The following is a 19,913-nucleotide window of genomic DNA, read 5'->3' as shown; positions in this document are numbered from 1 at the left end:
TGTTACGGTCCTGTTCAGGCTCATGGCCCTGGAAGTAACTGAGAACAGTGGAAGCCCAGCCTCTCTGCAGAGAAAAAGAAACAGAACCAAAATTCATTTACAGTAATCATCAATAATAAACATTCATTTGATTTTGGAGCACTGCAGGAGAGCCCTGGGTTTAGCAACAATTCAAGGGGACTGAGATGTTGGCAGAGCCACAGAGGGGTCAAAGCATTTCCATGGCCAGCAGTTGCTCTCAAATAAGAAATGTGATCCTGACTCTGTTCGAAACAAGTCATAACTCCCTCCCAGTTCACCAAAACCACCTTTAAAACCTCCCAAAGGAAGGTGCCGGAATTAGTAGCACTCACTTTAATGGGTGTTGAAAGATTGGTATTTCTTTTGGATGAAAATATTCCAATAGTAACATCACAATGAACAAATATTTCCCGTGACCAGAATAAGGGTCACACATTATCTAATGCTGAAAACCACAATTAATAATTATTTCACTATTTCAACAATACATTTTTACAGAAAAAGTGAAAATACTAATCTCAGATATTTTTAAAAATATGTAATATGGCATATTAATTCACAGAGAGAGCATATCAGATTTTGGAATATGTTTTGCTCTGTCAGTGAGTGGCATTAATTAGAATGAATGTGAATGTGAAAATGAAACTTTTCCTCTGAACTATCAGCTAATTAAAAACTTCAAATTTTTACTCTGCTCTTATAATCAGGATGTAAAAGAGACCTATTATAGAAAATTATTTAGGAAAAGTTACAAGGGTAACTTTTTATTTCAGTTCTGCGGTGATTTTGTATTCAAAGGAATGAAGTATATTCCTCTTGAATTAACCATCAGCTTCAATTCCCATGATCTTTCAAGCAGCCCAGACATTCAGGTTTTGAGCCATTCCTCATTATACCCTCCAACAGCACTAATTACAATGCTGGCTACACACATTGCTAACTACTAGTCTAACTGCTACTTCACCTGAGCTACTCCTCTAGCCAAAGCCAGTGTGTATTCAGATGCATCATGATTTTTTTAAATAATCCATGCTAGTCCATGTTTAGTTCAGTCGATGACAAAAATTATTAATTAAAAAAAAAAATCCATCTGGCTTTTATGGTCTTCAAAAATCCCTACTTCATGAGGCATATTTTATTTTACTCTTCTGGCACTGTGGAAATGCCCGCTGGAACCCGGACAAGGAACCTGGGAGACAGACACCTCTATCCTTACAGCACTGTGACCAGACACACCATTCTGCCCCTCCTGGGGCAGTGTGGATTCAGTTTTTAAGCCCTGCACAGTCTCTGGTCTGACCTGAAAGTGGCCACAGAGGTGGCTATTAATAAAACTGGTGGCATGTTCAAATTCCTTCCTTTGGATCTGTGATCTGCCATAAATCCCTGGGTCGTGCTTTCCTGTGTTAGGGTAACAAATAAAGACCATTCCTGGAACAGTCAGACACTGCAGCCAGGCATCAGCTGAGTCAGCTCCTGCCAGGGGCATTTGTAATTTACCCAGGCAAGAAGGAAAGGTGAGAGTGGGATTTATTAGCCCCTTTGGCAGACAGCAGGAATTGCAATTTGGAAGTCGTGTTTGGTAGCATGGAAACGGCTCAGCTTACAAACAAGTGCAAAACCAAGACAACAATGGTCCATTTTGCTGCCAAAAAAGTTTGAGAGTCTCAAGGGCAGCAGCAGCCACTCAGAGGGATAAGCTCCAACTACAGGCAGGGCCTGGATCACCCCTGACCTCTGCCAGCAGCTGGGACTTTTACAGCTGTGTTACAGGCAGTGCTGGCATGGTCAGAGGGAGATGGAGGGCCACAGCCAAAAATGTATTTATACATCTTCCCCCTTCTCAGGATGTTGGGAGTTAAATGAAAATACTTGTTTGGCTGCAAGTGAATTGTCCAGGGCTGTGATTCAAGCAAAGACTTAAGTGAGGCCTTAAACTCAGCCTGGGACAGTGGAAGGTGTCCCTGCTGATGGCAGTGGTTGGAACAAGATGGTCTTTAAGGTTCTTTCCAACCCCAGCTGTGATTCCATTATTTATGACGAACCCATTGACATTAGCTATATTCCAACTACTTCAAGTGCTGTATTCCATATGTTTCTTTCTTTAACAGGACCACCAGTACATCCATCAGTCAGAAAATTTTCAACTTTTATCCACAGTCTTTGGTGGTGGTGTTGACCTCTTGCTGGAGACCCTGCAACACATATTCATTTAAATAGCTGAGTACAGTCAATTGGAGGTGTTTATTTTCTCTAAGAACCTAAAATGGGGAAGACAGAATGGTAATTTATCCACAGCCATTATTAACATCCAACACCATATGGCCTACAGGATCCAGTGCTGTGCAGGCAGATATTGAGGAAATGCCTTTTACAGGGAGAGGCATCCCCAGAAGAGTGGGGATGAGGAGAGGGTAGCCCAGCATGCCATTCAGCCAGAATAGGGCTGGGGGGTTTTTTTTCAGCATGTTCCCATCAGCATCACCTTTATTTAAACATCACTTTCAATCAGCTTTTTTATTTTCTTCCAGGTGTACCCAGCAGCTCCTCTGGAGCTAAGAAACTTGTGTGTGGGTTTTCTTTCATGCACTGTGGGTAGGAAGGTATGTGGGAACTGTAATTCAGTCACTCTAAATCACATGTAGCTGAAGCTTGAAAGAAAAATAATAATAAATGGTTCGGATTGTCAGGTTCAGTGCAATTCTCAATCAATTAAAGCTTATTTTAGCACCAGGGCAGTTTATTTTTATAATGTTCTTCTGGCATTTTGTTGCTTTCATGTTACTGTGTAGCTAAAAGGTCCTGCTGGGAACAAATTACTCTTGGTAAAACATTCTCTGAACTACAATTGCAGTTTCAATGATAATAAATATCAAATGATAATAAATAATATCCACAAGAGCAAACAGCAGCAAGAAAAGGGTTGCTGTTAGTGAAACAGAATGGCTTTGGACCTGGGTAAAGGAGGAAGATAAACTAGGGGCTTAAGCACAGTAAAACCATGGTTGTTTGGGCTCAGAGTCTACAAAGTATTCTTCAATGCATGATTTCCAAATGTAGTTCAATGTATTGAGACAATAAACAGTGAAAAGTCACCAGTGAAGATATTTCTCCACTGGCTTGCTGCTTCTTTTAATGAATAGTTAAAATTATTGTCTGAATTGTCTGAATTTTAGGTCTGTATTTTCTGTTGTTATTATGGTTCCCCTTTCACAGATATGGATTGCCCAAATTACTTGAGAATTTGAACCACAGTGTCAGATTCACACTGAAGGTTTCAGAGGTTCAAAAGTTGCTTAATTGATGAGGAGAGCTCTTCCCTGATGTGACAACAAAAACCAAAACTAGTACTGTTTGTGGGTCCTTGCAGTGCATGGAAGCAGGTGGCAAACAAGAACAATGCTGTGAGTTCACCTTTCTGTGCTGGAATCACAGACAAAATATCTGCTTAGTAAGAGGGACAATGATCACAAAAAGTTGTTCTTTTTTTTTTTCTTTCCCACTGTGCCAAATTCAAAGATATTATGGAAGATATATCCTAAACTGTTGCACACTCTCATTATAAAGTGATTCAACTTTTGCTCTAAGCTTTACCAGGCAAGGGAATTCAAAGCAAAGTGGGAAGGATGTATGAAGAATGTCCCTTACCCCTTTTTAATTTACAGATTTCTAGCCTCCTCGCTGCTCTTGCTTTTCCTCATTTGGAGCCATCCCTCACAATACACTGTTCCAGGTAGAGGTTTTCTATTTTCCTTTCTGAACTGGAAAAAAGGACCATATCAAATACAAAATGATAGGAAAATTAAGTCTCTCCAGTGCAGAAGGGAGCTATGGCATGGTCATCATCTTCCCTCTGGCAGCTCGTGCTCAGGTGCTGGCCCCTCACCTTGGATATCACTACAGGTCTGGCTTGGAAATCCAAGGAAGCTGCAGCTCAGATCTGTACATTCAGCATTCTTCTGCTCTGCACAAAGGAAGGACAAACTTTTTTCCTCAGCACTTCTCCTTCCAGTTGATGAGGCAGAACCAGCTGGCACTGCAAAAATCAGTGTTTTCACAACAAACACTGTGCTGTGACACATCACTCAGCTAAGACCAGCTCCACAGGAATATACACCTTGCTCTGGGCCACACACCTGGCAAATCCCTGCGAGTTCTGACCAGCCCTACACAGAGCAACAGACTTGAGTCCACCAGCTGCTGCCTGGAACCAGCACATCACTTCCCCTAAAATACACAGAAAAGCCATTAACTCTGCATTTTGTACCCACTGGCTGTCCTTGCAATCTCCACTCTCCCATCACAACATGTCTGTGCTCCAGAAATTAATGTGTTCCTGTTTGCAGTTTTATCTCCCCAGCAGCTAGTGAAGAGTTACACAGCTTCAAAAAAGTTACAGTTCAATACCCATCCAAGGTGATTTCAAACTACAGCTCCAAATATTTCATACCCCACTGGCTTTAATAGGTTATTAATATTATATGTAAAATCTTCAATTAAAGAATCATTAATGATTTTGCTGCTTTTGCAGAACTATCCTGACTTATTTTGATGTAAAACGCTAAACTTCCTCCCAGCAGGCCAGAAAACAAAGTCCATCCTTATTTTCATTGGAGTGGGGACAGCACTATCATTTCCTAATTAGCTGTAGGTTTGGGCTCAGCTCCATGTTTTACCAGGCTTCCTTCCTGACTTCAGGCAGAGCTGCACCACAGTGCTGGGGTCTCCAGGCTGGCTTGGTGAGGCAAGGTGGGATTTCTGTGATAGCATGGCTGCTTCCAGCACCTGAACTGTGGCTGCTGCACACTGAGGAGCAGTCACCTGCCACCTAGCCAGCTCATCCCACGCTACACATGCAGTGCAGGTGGGCGTCTTTGCCCTCCTCAGCACCTCTTCCCTCATTTCTGAACCAGCAGTCAGAGCATTTCTTGGCCTTGCAGGTGTACTGCAGAAGGACCAAGGACAACTTTCCACTCACTGTGTAAGGCAAAAAGCAAACAAACAACAACAACAAAAAAATCTCTGCTGCCTTTTAATTTTGCCAGTATAAGATCCTAAGATCTTGCTCTAGCAAGAGCAGGATCCACCTGACTGAGCACAGGATCCACTTCCATAGGCAATGCCATCCTGAATTCCTTGACATGCCTGCTTGAAGATGTGCAAGTATCACACACAGCTCTTGGTAAACAAGAAATCTTGATGCTAACAGCGCTGAAGAGAGATGAGTCTGACTCCCACCACCAATGAATGTGCCTACACTCACCAAAACCCTCCAGGCACTTAGCTGGGGTTTAGTCAACATGCTCTGTGGAGAATAAGAGCTCTTTGAATCCCAGAGTATCCCAAAGATACGTCAAATGAGTCACATCCCAAAAACACCTCGGTGTTTCCTGAGTATAACAGGAGCTTTAGATGACCATTTCAGCTGCAGGGGGATGGCAAGAGGGCCAAGTGTCAAAACAGCATGGAAACAAGCTGATGTCAGGTAAATAACATCAGGAAGTGAGCTATGATTGTTTTCCCCTCAATATTTAATCCACTCAAAGTGCCAGTCTTAAATCCAGTGAAAATGTCACAGAAAATCACACTTCCTGCAACAACCTACCACCGAAGAGAGACAAAGGTACAGGATTTTACCCAGATTTCCACTTTTACCCTGGTCCTCTTGTTTCTCTCCCATAGCTACTGTAGATGATCATCAGCAGATGAATAAAACATACTTCCATGTGAATGGAACAACATGTGCCAGCTTTGCTGCTGGCATTCTGTCCACATGACTAGCACTCCCCTTTGCTAACCCCTCTTCTGCTGTTAACCCTCCACTCACAGACAAAAGGAAAACAAAGCAAACCTTGAGTATTTCTTCCCTCTCAGTGACATCAAAAAATGGTCTGGGATAAGGAGATGGGGGGAGTTATATTTCCATACAACATAAGAAAATCAGATACTTTAAAATATCAGGTCATCTAGAACTGAAATATTTTTAAAAGCAAGAAAAATCAAATAATTTGAAACTATAAAAAGGAAATAATTTGAAACTATGAGAGGAAATGCCCAGTTATATGGAAGGTAGATTTTGGACCACCCTGCCACAAACCAAAGTGCTTAGTGAGATTCAAAATCTGCTCTGGTGATCCATGCAAAGGCTAAGATCATTGACAGCTTCACAGACTGCATATGAACACCTCAGAATCACTGTGTGAGCCACTCAGACTTCCCTCAGCTCAGTTATTCTGTATTCATCTCCCAAGAAGGTGGGACACAGGGACAGCTTGCATGACCCGAAGCATTCATTATTCAATATTATTCTGTATTTTCATGTTCTTCAATAAGTTGCCTGACCTGTAGGTTACCCCACAGGGATGGCAGGGAATGATGACAGGAATATAAAATGAAAAAAATACTAATGTTTGCATAATTTGGCCCCTGGATGAAACCTCAGAGTCAAATCAGAGAATCTAAAGATTATTGAGAGAGTCTGCCCTGATTTTTAGGTTGTATTTCACCCTTTGGCCATCTCACTTGGCTGCAGAATAAATATCACCTGCTGTGGCAATAACAAATACAGTTTGCTGGGGCTAAAGTTCCTGGTACAGTGCTTCATTTGCCTTGAACACTTCAGGAAAAGAATTCTTCCAAAAGAAATCTTCATTTATTGTACCATTTGAAGGCTAGCAGAGAAACCCTCAAACAACACGCAGCTAAAGACTGGGTAAATTCCAGATTTCACTGAGTTGTGCCGGGGATGTATTTGGCCATGCATTTTTTTGTTTGTGCATCCCCCATAAAGTTGAATCATTGGACAAATTTTGTTTAATCAAGAGCCTAAGCCAGTACATGTTTAAATCAAAGGGAAGCAATCTTGATTTCCAAGGGAGGAATGGCAATCTAAATCACCTTATTATCAACTCAGACTCACTTTTTTTTTTGTTCTCACAGCAATATCTACTGCTCAAGTGGCTTTAGCCTACCCCTGTTACCATCAGTAATGGAGATCTTTAATCCAGCAAGTGGCCAAGCACCACCCACAAGCTTTTAAAGCTCTGGGGAAAGCTTAGAGCAATCCTGGGAAGCATCCAATACCATACTGGACTGATACGTAGAATAGCTATTTCAAGCTCTTTTCCCTATTTGTTACCATCCTGGATAAAAAGGCATTAACTAATTATTTTAATTGCACTTTTTGTAGTATCTCTCATGGGACCTGGACTGCAGCTGCCTCAGCTTGATCCCATTTGGCTGGGGGATGGGATGCTACTACAAAATGTGTTTTCCCCAGAGTGAATGGTGCTTTCTGCTGCAGCTGTCTGTGTCGAGGTGGGGGAGCTATTGAACACGTGTGTGACACAGAAATGCTCCCTGGTTTGAAACTATCTCATAGACTCCAGCAGGAAATCGTCAGCCAGCTCCTCAGGAGCAAGGCCAGATGAACTCTCCCCCCAACCTTTTCGGTAGGGAGGAAAGCTCAGAGTGATTACTTTTAGAGGAACAAACACCTTTTGTGGGACTAATGCCTTGACAATCGTATTGATGCGATTTTTTTCAGCAAGAATTTTCTTCGTTTCTGAGAGCAAAATGTTGCAAGTGTTTGGAACAAGAGTCATGATCTCGCAGGCGATGAGCTATCTGCAACAAGACTCAGATCAGCATATTTTTTATGGAAAAATATGTTGTTAGAAATGGAGCAAAGGAAAACACCCCCACAGAAATCTGATTAATCAAGTATAATTTGCAGCGAGCACAGAAGAGAGATTGTGCTCTTTAGGAGACATTTTTTGGTGCAGATGAGTTTCTGCTCCCCTCCAAGAGGCATTGTCCTCTTTTCCTTGCTGCCTTTCCTGTTTCAGGCCTGGTGGAACTGTTGGTGCCTCAAACCCCACACTCATTTTGCTTGGGCTCCAGTCTTTTACAGGTGCTACAGGTGAGAGGTAGGAGAGGAGGGTAATTGGGATTTCCAACCAGGCTATCACTGCTAAAATCCATATTTCCTCCTGAAAATCCTGCTCAAGTTAAAGATGAGCTACATCACTATCAGAGACATTGAGGTGGGTGTAAGATATCCCTAGGAGCTGGTCAGATTCTGTTTTGCAAAGATCCCATGGTATTATCCTCTTCTAAACTTGGTACTGGGAACCTCTTTGTTTAGGGTGGACTAGGGGCTGATGTTTCCCCCCAACACAATCAGAATCTGATAACCAGAAATGGACATTACTCCTTCTCCATGTGTGATGGTAGGGAGTTAACTCTCCTCCCCCTTTGTTATTTCAGTTCATTTACTGAAAAAATAACAGATGTGCCCAGAAGAGGAGCTTTGGGAAATATTCCTGTTTTTTTCACTAAACAAACTCTGACAAGTTGAACATCCAAAGTACAGCGGCTCCCTTCCCCTCTCTGACCTTTGCCTCTCAGCTTGGGGAGGTTGTCAAAGGCCTCTCCTCCTCCCCTCACAATTTCTGCATCTACAGCCTGGTCTGTGCACTTGCTTGCAAGTTACCCCGGGGTGAAACAGCATCTCCTGACTCTGGAAGAGACTGAATTATATAATTATATTATATTTTGGGTGCAGTTAGGGTTTTCTTTGATTCTCCTACATCTGCACAGTTGTTTAATGAAAGTGCAGCATCTGGTCTAATTAAAAATAAGATTTAAAAAACTACCACTTTCTCAAACAGTTCTAACAAGCTGTTCCAGACTACATTATCTTATGGAAAATTTCAGAGTGTGCCAGGGTAGAGTGGCTTTTTAATGAAGGAAACATGAAGCTGCATCACTACAAGCACTACAACCTGGCTTAAACTGCAGTACCAAGGGAAAAATCAAACCTGTCCTGCTCTCAGCCACCTGTGTTTGTTGTTGCACTGCTCCTCTTCTTGCACAGTGTTAGTGTTTGGGCATTCCATGATTAAGTGAGAGGCAATCCAGTTTAGAATAAACCCAGCAGGAAAAGAATTTTAAAGGTTAGTTGTCAAATGGCTCAGCTTCCCAACAAACTAACAGGCCCAAAGCAGGAGAAGGGATGCTACGCTGGGATTTGGAGATGAAGGGGTGAGAAGGCTGGACACTTTTGGCAGTGGTGCTGCTTTCTGAGAGCTGAAAGTGCTTGCAAAGTGATGGCCTGAAAAGGTGACTTGTGGCATTCTCAAGCAAGCCTTGCTGAAACCTTCGGACAGCATCGCATCGCATCTCTTTATTTTTGCACACCACAGGCTGGTTCTCCAGCAAAGCCAGCCCAGCTTAAGCAGGCAGGAGGATAAAGAAGTGTCACGCAAGTGTGCAGGACAGAAAGCCCAAGAGCCACGAAGAGAAGGAGGATTTTAAGCACAGGAGAGCTTCTGCCCTGCCGTGTCCCTTCGGGAGAGGCACTGCACTGCCTTGGGAAGGCGGCGGGGAGGGACGTGCTGGGGGCTGTGCTGGATGTTGTGTAACAGGGCTGGATGTTGTGTAGCTGCTCGTGGGCAATTATGTACAAAGTCACAACAGCGATGCTAGAAAGCTCCAGGCATCTTCACCAGATTTTGCTGGCCATTAATCCAACAGAAGGCTGCTAATGGCATCTGATCGCTTTCTTTGTGCTACTGCTATTTAAGGCCACTCTGAAGGGCACAAACTCTTTCCCATTATACAATGTGAGACTCAGGCAAAATTATAACCCTGAGTTTCAGAAGGATGAGTTCTCAAAATGACAATAAGCTAACGAGATGTGAACTTTATTTTTTAAGTCTTCAGCCGTGAACTGGAAAGGAATCAACTCTTGAAAAGCAAGGATCTTTGATCATAAATGAAATATCATCTAGATGGAGGGGATGAAAATTTCACCCATGATATTCCATTACTAAAAACCTTCACAACAACATTGTGGTTATGAACCTTTCCCATTGCAAAAGTCTATTGCACTGCAGCTCCTGCATCTCCACCCATCATCCCTGAACACAGAAAACTGCACAGCATCCCTTGGGAATTTCAGGGCATGCCAGTGTGTAGCAGAGGTTTTTAATATGTGTAAGAAAGAGATATGCCAGCACAGGAAAATGGGAAGCCAGAGGTGTTCTTCACTTCATCCATGCAAAGAGAGCTACTGCAGCAGGTCCAGGAGTGGGGGACACAGGTGATAAGGAGACTGGAGCATCTCCTGTGAGGAAAGGCTGAGGGAGCTGGGACTGTTCAGCCCCAGTGAGAGGCACCCTCAGCCCTGGCTGTCCCTGGGTGCAGGGAGGGTCAGAGCAGGGCCCAGAATCTGCTCTGAAGACCAGCAATGGCACCAGAGCCAGGGCAGGGACTGAGCCAGCAATTCCCCTGTGCAGGAGGCACAACTTCTGTCCTGGGCAGTGTCCAAGCCCTGAAACAGAGAGGGTGTAGAGTCACCCTCCCAAGGGATATTCCAGACCTTTCTGGACACAATCCTGTGCCCTGTGCTGTGGGATGATCCTGCTGGAGCAGGGATGTGGCACCAGACTGACTTCCCTCTGGTCCCTTCCAAACTTATCCAGTTTGGGATTCTGGGATCCTGTGAACCAGAGAACAAGACACACCAGGTCCAGCTGGGCAAACTTTCAACATCCAGAACCCATATCAAGCTTATGAGGATTTCAGTCCATCTTTGGGGTGAAGGACCTTTAGTGTGGTCATGCAATGGTCAGTTCTGGCTATAGCAAGTTTTGATTTGTTCCCTTCCACCAAGAAGAAGACAGATAATTCATTGTCTGACTGGGAAAGAGCTCACACAACAACCCACAGCCACTGACTGTCAGAATTGCCCGAGTGTTGGCCTCACATTAAGAGGCAATAGATCCTAGAGTCTGGAGAGTCATCTGTTAGGAGCAAAAGCAGAGTCAAGCTATTGGGAGAGGCAAAGACTCTGTTTATCTTCACACTTAGGCAGCTCCTTACAGCCTCAGGGAAAGAATTCACCTGACTCAGGAAGAACAGTGTGCAGCATTTTAGTCACCGAAAAGATGCAGCTTCCCTGTACCTAAAGACAGTGATGCCAAAATTGTGTCACTCAGCAAGTGTCACACTGCCTGCCTTCCTGCCTGTCCCCAGGAGGGACTAAGTCAGAATCCCAGCATGGTCTCTCCTGCCCTGCATAAGGAAAGCTCCGGGGGAAAAGCTGGAAGAGGGTAGGAGGGTACCTGGGAGTCAGAGGCACAAACACAGATTTTTCAGCCAGACTGAAAAATCCTCCACCCCGTGGAACCACTCCAGCACAGGACAAGGCTAGGAATAATGACTCAGCTTTGTCCATATCCCTTAAAAACACACTGAAAACACATTCCAAAACACCTATAAAATTGTTGGGTTTATACAGGCTAGAGAATATCTAGAGGGAAATCTACCCAGCTTGTACAGCAAGTGAGTCAAATACAGTTTTTCATTTGGCTTGCAGTCAAAAAGGAGATCAAATGATGTACCAAATCCTACCTTCACAAGTACACAGGACAGCAGTGTGGCTGAGAGCAGAATTTGATTGGAAAAAAAAGGAGTGAACGGGCCATTTCAATCCCTGCTGTGAGCATTCCTGATTAACACCAGCTGATACTTTTAGAATAGTAGGTCTGAGGATTAAAGTATTATGTAGGCTGAAAACACTACGTCACATCTCTAAAATTACTTCTTTGTATCATTTAATGCTCAGCATTCTCTTAGGAGGTCCTCATACAATAATGAGAACCTCCACCTCAAATCCAGTTAATATTTAGGGTTACTCATTTGCTCTCAGAGGCTTCTATAAGAGACTTTGCTTACAACTCTGCTTCATCATATTTTTTCATTTATTTTCTTCAAATCCTACCTTAATGGTTTCCCTGTGAACCAATGGAATGTCCCATTTGTAGATTAAGGAGAACTACTATTTTTGTTTTACTCTGATAGCTCTTAACAGAAAATAGTTATGAAATGTCCATTTACTCAAATATCTAAGCTCCAAATAACACATTAGACTGTCAGACTACCTTCTGACAAAAAAACCTAAATATTGCATTTAAAAAAAAAAAATTACTCAAATCCTAAAGTTCACAATCTCAATGTCCTGTCTTCACATGTTTACCTTCTAGAGTTCAGGCACCAGATTGCTTTACCTGTCACTGCTCTATTTACTGCAAATAAGATGAAAACAATTTTCTGGATGTCACATTATACAGAAAGACTTAAAGTAAAAAAAAGGCATATTATATTAAAAGTGGCAAATAAAAAAAATCTGATTAATGCTCTATCCTCAGATTATTGCATATACATCTAATTAAGGATATATTCTGTGCTTTTTCTGAACCAAAATTTATAAAAATTTGTCCAACTTGAAATGTGCCCTGGGCCTATACAGAACATGACTGTGGTGCATAAAAGCCAGAGTTCTGATAGAATGTTAGCTCTCTCTTGGTGATAGATATGTAGAAAAGCTGTTCAAAAAACACATGCTATAAACAGCAGATGAGAACAGGCATCTCTGGAAAAGTTGCTTTTTAAGGCAGCTAGTCAGGCAAATTAGCCCTTGGGTGTTCTTGTCTCTCCCCACTCCAGAAACTGCTTAAATTATCACTTTAGATATGACAACAGGTTGAGAGAGCAGGGGGGATTCTGCCCCTGTGCCCTGGGCTCAGGTGAGACCCCACCTGCAGAGCTGCCCCAGCCCTGGCTCCAGCAGCACAAGGACGTGGAGCTGCTGCAGCCAGTGCAGAGGAGGCACGGAGATGCTGCCAGGGCTGGAGCCCCTCTGCTCTGGAGCCAGCCTGGCACAGCTGGGGCTGCTCCCCTGCACAAGAGAAGGCTGCAGGGACACCTGAGAGCCCCTGCCAGGGCCTCCAGGGGGGAGCTGGTAAAAGAGATGGAGAACAATTTTTTACAAGGACAGATAGTGACAGGACAAGAGGAATTGTTTTAACCTAAAAGATTAATTATTTAGATGAAATGTTAGGAGAAATATTCTATCTTAGTCACTTAGTTTTTGTAAAGTAGCTAGAGCTCTGAGCTCATCACAGGATCTCAGAATGGCTTGGGAGGGAAGGGACCTTGAAGCTCATTCAGTGCCACCCTGTGCCACAGGCAGGGACACCTTCCACTATCCCAGGACTGCTCCAAGCGCCATCCAGCCTGGCCTTGGGCACTGCCAGGGATCCAGGGGCAGCCACAGCTGCTCTGGGCACCCTGAGCTAGGGCCTGCCCACCCTCCCAGCCAGCAATTCCTGCCCAAGATCCCATCTGAATCCACCCCTGCCACAGGGAGGGACAATTTATGGAAGGCAGGAATTTCTGGTGATCCTCTATTCCTACTCAATGCCATCTGGAGAAAGCCCAACCTGAAACTGTGGCAGTTTACTCAGAGGCTTTTCCAGTGGAGGTCTGAGTATCTCCAAGGAAATTCCACAGTTCCTCCTAGCAGCCCCTTGTAATGTTGAATGAATGCACCCACTTAATAAATTTGCCTTGAAATTTCACAAAACTTCAGTAAAATTTTTCAGGATGGATTCTCTTTCCTTTCTATCTATGTAGTGCCACCAAAAATTAATCAACAGTGAAAAAAAAAAAAAAGGTTTTTTTTGTGGGCCAGAAAATCTGGTGTATTCTAGAACCATGAGCAATTTGATTTCAGCCCTAAGTAAACCCTTTTTTTTTTTTTCTGGTCAGATATTGAAAAGTGCTGATATTCATTTACCGTACTTACAATGTCTCCCATTCTGTTCCAGGCCTTGAGAGATAGCAAAAGCTTAGGTGAAAAGCAGTAGGAGTCATGTCACTTGTCCTAAGCTCTATCTTTTTTGCAAATAACAACAATCCTGGGTTTTTTGGTAGTTTTAATTCAGGAGCATAGGTCACCAGAAGCTGTGAATTACTCCAACATATAACACAGCAGTACTTTTTGGTTTCATCATTAAGTATAAAACCTTCTTGCCAAACAGATCTACTGAGGTGTGAAGTGGACAGGCATCTGCCCTGCTTTGAATCTGCTCTTTGAAACTGATATTTTTCTCATTAGCTGCCTAACTGGGAAGAGTATCAGTTCCAGCTGCAGGTCTAGGAAGGGCCCATGCTAAGAAAACTTCACCAGCTGTTGGCCTCATTTCCAAAATTTACTTATCCATTGAACTTGAGGTTCTTAGTCCATTTATGGTTACCTTTACATCAATAAGTACAAGCATACACATCCACTAAAACTGCATGATACTTTTCAGAACAGAATGTTGCACATTTGAAATGTCATAAATTACATATGAGCAAGGATGGACTATTGATCAACAAAACCCCTTACTAGGACTCTGAAAAATATATCAGAATTTAAATATTTAAAGTAATAGAATTTTAGAATTCAGTGCAAAATGAGTATTACTGAAAAAATAAGAAAGTTCTCTAAAAGATAGCATTTGATAGTTTGGGAGCTACAAAATATTGACAGCTTGCCAGGATCACATGAAACATACATTCCCTCCAACAAAGATGGTCACACATAATTTTTACTTGCAAAATCACTTACAAGATATTGACAGGAGCAGCAGCAAAACAGAACTGATAACTGAGCACACAGTTCTCACATTGCCAGGAAAAACAGGCCAACAGCTATTTCCTTCTCAGATCTCAAACTGGGATATATATAACTGAGTTCACAAAACAGAAATTATCATCTGCCCAGTCTTAGAGGTTCAAAAAGTGGCATTTTGCTGAAACTACACAACTAGCTAAGAACACCAAAAATATTATTAGCATTTAAACTTGTCACACCAGAATTTCAAACTTTAAAGGTCAAAGACATTAGTGTGAGCTTTCACTTCAGAAGCTGTACCTCTCTTCCTCTTCTTGGAAAAGGGAGCAGGAAGCTCAGTGATGGCTCCAGATCCTTGCTGGTAAGACCCAGAGAGACTCAGTGAGAACATTAGTGAGGTGGGATTTTTGTACTAATTAAAGCTAATTTTCCTAACAGAGACTGCATTGAGTTATAATCAATTAATTTAAATATTTTACAGCATGTCCTAATACCCAAATCAAGCAAGAATCACATTCTTGAGAGTTTTGTAAAGCAATTGCATCCTGTTTCTTTGGGAAATAATTGGAAAGTTAATAAATGAACACTAAGAGTTAGAACTGATGATAATGGGCAAATGCAATAAAAAGTAATTTTTTTGTTCTGTGACTCTGAATCCTATTAGAGCAATTCACCTGCCCTGCATCACCTCCTTTGGCTCACTCTTTCCCAGAAATGAACTATTGATTACACCTCTAGTCTGTCATTTTCAGTGACCTAGCAAGCCTCCCACACACCAATTTAAAAAATAGTTTCCAAGTAAAAGCTGTTCTGAAAATGAGGTAGACATAAATTCATCAAACCCAACAAAAAAAAAAAGGGGGTTATTCTAATTCAGTCCTATAACAATATGGTCTTTAGAAACCCTACACAGTTGGACTTGAGCTATCTGGGAACTTTGCCACAACTTAAGCTTGTCCCTCTCTTCACTCATTGCTCCCCAGGTGCCATCCAAAGTGTCCTACATGAATGAACAGTTGACTTATTTAATGAGACAGGCTGTTTTCCATTTTCTCAAGGTTTTTTAACAAGTAAATCCTGGAGTTCTGAGGCTCCTACTTCACTGCACTCACTCTAGTCTATGATAGATCTGTAGCTATCACACAGCCTTTTCATCTTGGGCAACTTGGTATTTTCAAAGCACTTCCATATCCTATGAGGGAAGATGCTATATAAATGCAAATACTGACTATTCCCATTTTATCTTTTTTTTCTGACAAGAAAACACTGCTGGTTTTCAATACTTCAAAAAACACTTATGCCTGAAATATGAAGTTAACTCCTAAAAATAAGTTAATATTTAAGTAAACATAATAACAACCAAGAATAAAATCACTCTGCAAAAGCAGAGATTTAGATTTGGACAAAACTAAGACTGGTGGTCAAAAATCCCTGTGTTTCTTAAAGAGCTTAATCCAAAATACTTGCAGTCTTTCAAAACCATGATTCATACACATATTTATATGCTCTAGAAATATCAGAATTATTCTAGAAACAGGTTTAGGTCCTTCTGTACACTGATGTTAAACCACGCTTATTTGGGCTCTGTCTGAAATTTGGATCATTTTTGAGAAAAAAATCAACTTGTTTGGTTACTGTTGATTTAAAATAATACAAATAATTAGTCCATCAAATCCTTCAAACTCATGTATGCGTGGAAAAGTCTTTTGGGAAGGGAGCTATGTGCATAACCCTCCTGGCAAACAGTGCTGAGCACAGGGCCAGTGGGTGGCTGGGGAGTCATTTTGTTCTTCAAAATAAAGCTGTAATAGGCCGTGGGTGCTGCATCATCCCTCTGGAGTGCAATTAATTGCAATTACTGCAGCCTCTGTTTGTGGTTTCTGACACACTTGCAGGGATAGCTGAGTATTCTCTTTTTGTGCATGAAACAAGCTGCATTTTCTCTGTTGTGTCTTATCTGATCTGCTCCAGGTCCATCTGGGGTTTGGGTGGGTTTTTTTGGGGGTTGTTTTTGTTTGGTTTTTTTTAATCTTGGCTTTTGTCTTTCTCTCTCTACCACGATGCCTCTGCACCCTTGAAAACCTTGCATGCAATTAGAGCGTGTAATGGCAGAGAGGTGCAGCGCTGCTATCAGCCTCCCCTGCGCGTGATGGAGAGATTTATTACTGCAATCTCTCAGCAAACTGGTGGAAAGTGGATAATAGATCCTAGATAAGGGATTTACTTGAAACCAGAGAGCAATACCTTAAATCTCTTTCTGCAAGGACAGAGGCAGTGTCACATTCGTGGGGTCAGGTGCCGAGACATGGGTTCCTTTTCCTGCCATCTCCATCCCACGCGGGATCACCTGCTTGCTATTTGGTTTGATGGGGTCCTGCATGACCTGCAGCCTCAGCAAACACCCTGAGCACTCATCCCTGACAACTCGTGCTCGTTCTCAAATGAACATTTCTTTGATTAACTTGGCAGCATCTGCACAGTGCTCAAATTCTATTTGGGTAGCACAGGAGAAAGCACCCTACAACCCCACAGAAATCATGTTGAGGCAAATCACCTCTGAGTCAGATTAAATAGGGCTTAATTTGACTTCTGATTTGTTTACACTTCATCACACAGCCAGTCTCCATTATGATCCCTCTTTATTTCCTACTTCTACAATTTCACACCATTGTCTTAACATATGAGACTATTATAAGAATTATTCAAGTACTCCGAGGTTTTTTGGCAACTCAGTTACCTGCAGGTGTTAGCAGCATGCTAGCACATCTAAAGGAAACAGTCTAAAGTCCACGATGAAGTTCTGCACGTGATTGCAAGAGATCTTTATCTTTCAATTCCCCCTCCCACAGCACACATGCATCTTACAGATGTGCCATGCCTGCCTCTGAACTCCCACTTCCTGACATAACAAAGGTATTTTACTGTAGAGAGAAAAATTACCATTCGAAAAAAAAAAACCTAATTCCTTTGTGTTTGGAGTTGACTCACAGTTTTTAACCCAGCTTTCAGATTAATGCAGATCGCTGTGGAGCCAGGTTTCCTGTAAAGCTCGTGGGGATGGATCAGAAACGTGCAGAGCAGAGAACACTACACACCCTCTGCAAGAAACCCAGCCAGACTAGGAGAGCAGCAGCAACCTGGCGCTTTACAATTGCCCCTTATTTTACTGTGGTTTCTTATTTACCTTCCACACATGCTGTGGCTGCCCTCCTATTTTGCCAGGCGGCCCCTTTCTCTGTGTTTCTCCTCCACTGCCACTCACGGACTCCTGCTCCTCTGGCTCTTTGGATCACAGTCTGTCCCCCTCTTTCCTCCCGGATCGTCAAGCCAGATCCAGCCTTCACCTCTGCATCACAGGCAGCTTCCACCAATGCTGGATTTCAGTTTCCTCCTGATGTCAAGTTTCAGCCCAGCCCACGGCTCTTGCATCATGAGCTGGAAAACCCTCCTATGCTCCAGACTTTGCAAGGGATGTTATCAGAGAAGCAGCAGTTTTATTCACTCTGTGCTTGATGCCCCATTTCTTTTGCAGCTTTTCTCTCTTATGTGACAAGGAACAGCTGTTTGTGTTGAGGGAAGCCTCTTTCTTGAGCTAAATCCCTTTCCTTTCCTAGAAACAGATATTTCAGTTACTCCAGTAGCACTGAAATCCCCTGGAGTCAATAAAACTTCTCAAAGGAGCATTTCTTCTTTTATATCCATAAGAAACATTTAGACCATTTTAAAAGGGGATTATTTCTCTCAAAATAACGTGATTCTAAATCTAAAATTTTAAATCCATGCAACTTTTTTATATGCATGATTGCTAAAAAGAAAAAAAAGGAAAAAAAAAAAGAAAAAAAAAAGAAAAAAAAAAAAAAAAAAAAAAAAAAAAAAAAAAAAAAAAAACCAACCCAAGATGGGGGTGCTGGTGAAAGAAATTACCTGTATAGGTTTTAGTTAAATGCTGAATCTACAAGGTAATCCTGCAAGCAGCCTCATGAGCAGCTTGATTCAAACACTGACCTCTTTGGGGCCACTCAGGTTTGTACAGTGGCAACACAAAACAGCTTAAAATTTCCAGAATCTGGGTTATTAGCTTAATATCTGATTGAGGCCAGGACTGACTGCTGCTGTTTGTTTAACACACTGCACAAAGCAGTTTTCTGCTCCTGCAAAAAAGCCTCGGGTGTAGATCTGCAGAGAGACTGAGCACTCACAGCAGATTGCTGATGACTTCTGGAGAAATGTCCCTGCCTCATCAACTCTACATCACATTTTGCACCGCAAATAGTGTTTGAAGTTTTAAAGCTGGGTGAATGTGTGAGCTTGATTACAGACATTCATGCAGATAAGACTGTGAAAGAGAAGTTACATTGCAGGACTACAGCCTTTCTTGTACAATTCCATGCCAGATCTCTGCAATTCTGTATCAGGCCTTTGCAATTCTGTAATAATTTAGCAGATTTGCATAATATTAATATAATAATAATAATTTAGCAATTTTAGTTGACTTAAAAAGCAGTTGGAGAAAGCTTTTTCCAAGCTCTGAAGAACTCACTCCGTTTAAATCCACCACTAAATCTGGACTCTAACTCAGTGAAATTAAAGGCTGTACCATATTCCAGCTTTCACAACACTCAGATATATTTTCGGGATTCAATGGGATATACAGGATAAAATTATGTTTCCTCACACGGAAAAGGCAGTAAAAAGAAAGTAAGAACAACGTTTTCACCCAGTCTCGAGGATCAAGGAGAAATGGCAAGTTCAAACTGAGTGTCTCAGGAGTGAGAACTCACAGAGAGTTTTATCTCAAGGAAACAAAGCAGATCAAAAGGCACTGGTTTCAGAAATGCTGTAAATGTGCGTGCACAGGGTACTGAAGAGATCTGGTGCTTCTGAGCAGAGAGAAGATGAGGTCCTACTGCTTCCAAGGGATATTGTTACCAACACAGCAGTGTCCACTGTCACCTTCAGAAAACCTTGCTGCCTTCTTTTGCTCTGGTTGTGGAGCAGCACCCTGACCCCAGAGCAAAAACATCAAAACACAAAATATAATAAACACTCAGCACATGGAGAGTGTTAGTAGAGCACACAATTGCTGGGAATGCAAGATGATGCTGCCACTTTGCTACTAATGCCACAAATGTCATTCTCCTAGACACTGCCAGCTCTGCTCTGCTTTCTTTTATTTCTAATTTGAGAAATAAAAGAAAGCTTTCTGTCAAGAACACAGTGATGATGATGATGATGATGATGATGATGATGATGATGATGATGATGATGATTATGATGATGATGATGGTGATGATGATGATGAAACCCAAATTCTCCAATCAGCATGTAGAGGCACAACTGCAGCAGGGCAGATAAACAATCTGATGTTCTGATGGATGCTCCATGTGCTCCACTGACTAGGGGTGACACTCATAAGTCACTGTCT

The 19,913-nt window shown here is 42.2% G+C and overlaps 1 protein-coding gene across 2 annotated transcripts in view; it reads right to left on the bottom strand.

Moving 5' to 3' along the window:
• Positions 1–19,913, bottom strand: part of ST8SIA5 (ST8 alpha-N-acetyl-neuraminide alpha-2,8-sialyltransferase 5) — a 74,356-nt gene that overhangs the window by 53,085 nt on the left and 1,358 nt on the right. For both annotated transcript variants that reach the window (XM_064403246.1, XM_064403247.1), the window contains exon 2: positions 17,673–18,098. The gene's annotated coding sequence lies outside the window, so the exon portion shown is untranslated. The remainder of the gene's footprint in view (positions 1–17,672; positions 18,099–19,913) is intronic.

Source organism: Passer domesticus, chromosome Z (assembly GCF_036417665.1).
Source record: "Passer domesticus isolate bPasDom1 chromosome Z, bPasDom1.hap1, whole genome shotgun sequence".
Lineage (NCBI taxonomy): Eukaryota > Metazoa > Chordata > Aves > Passeriformes > Passeridae > Passer > Passer domesticus.
This window is presented reverse-complemented; position numbering and strand designations above follow the sequence as displayed.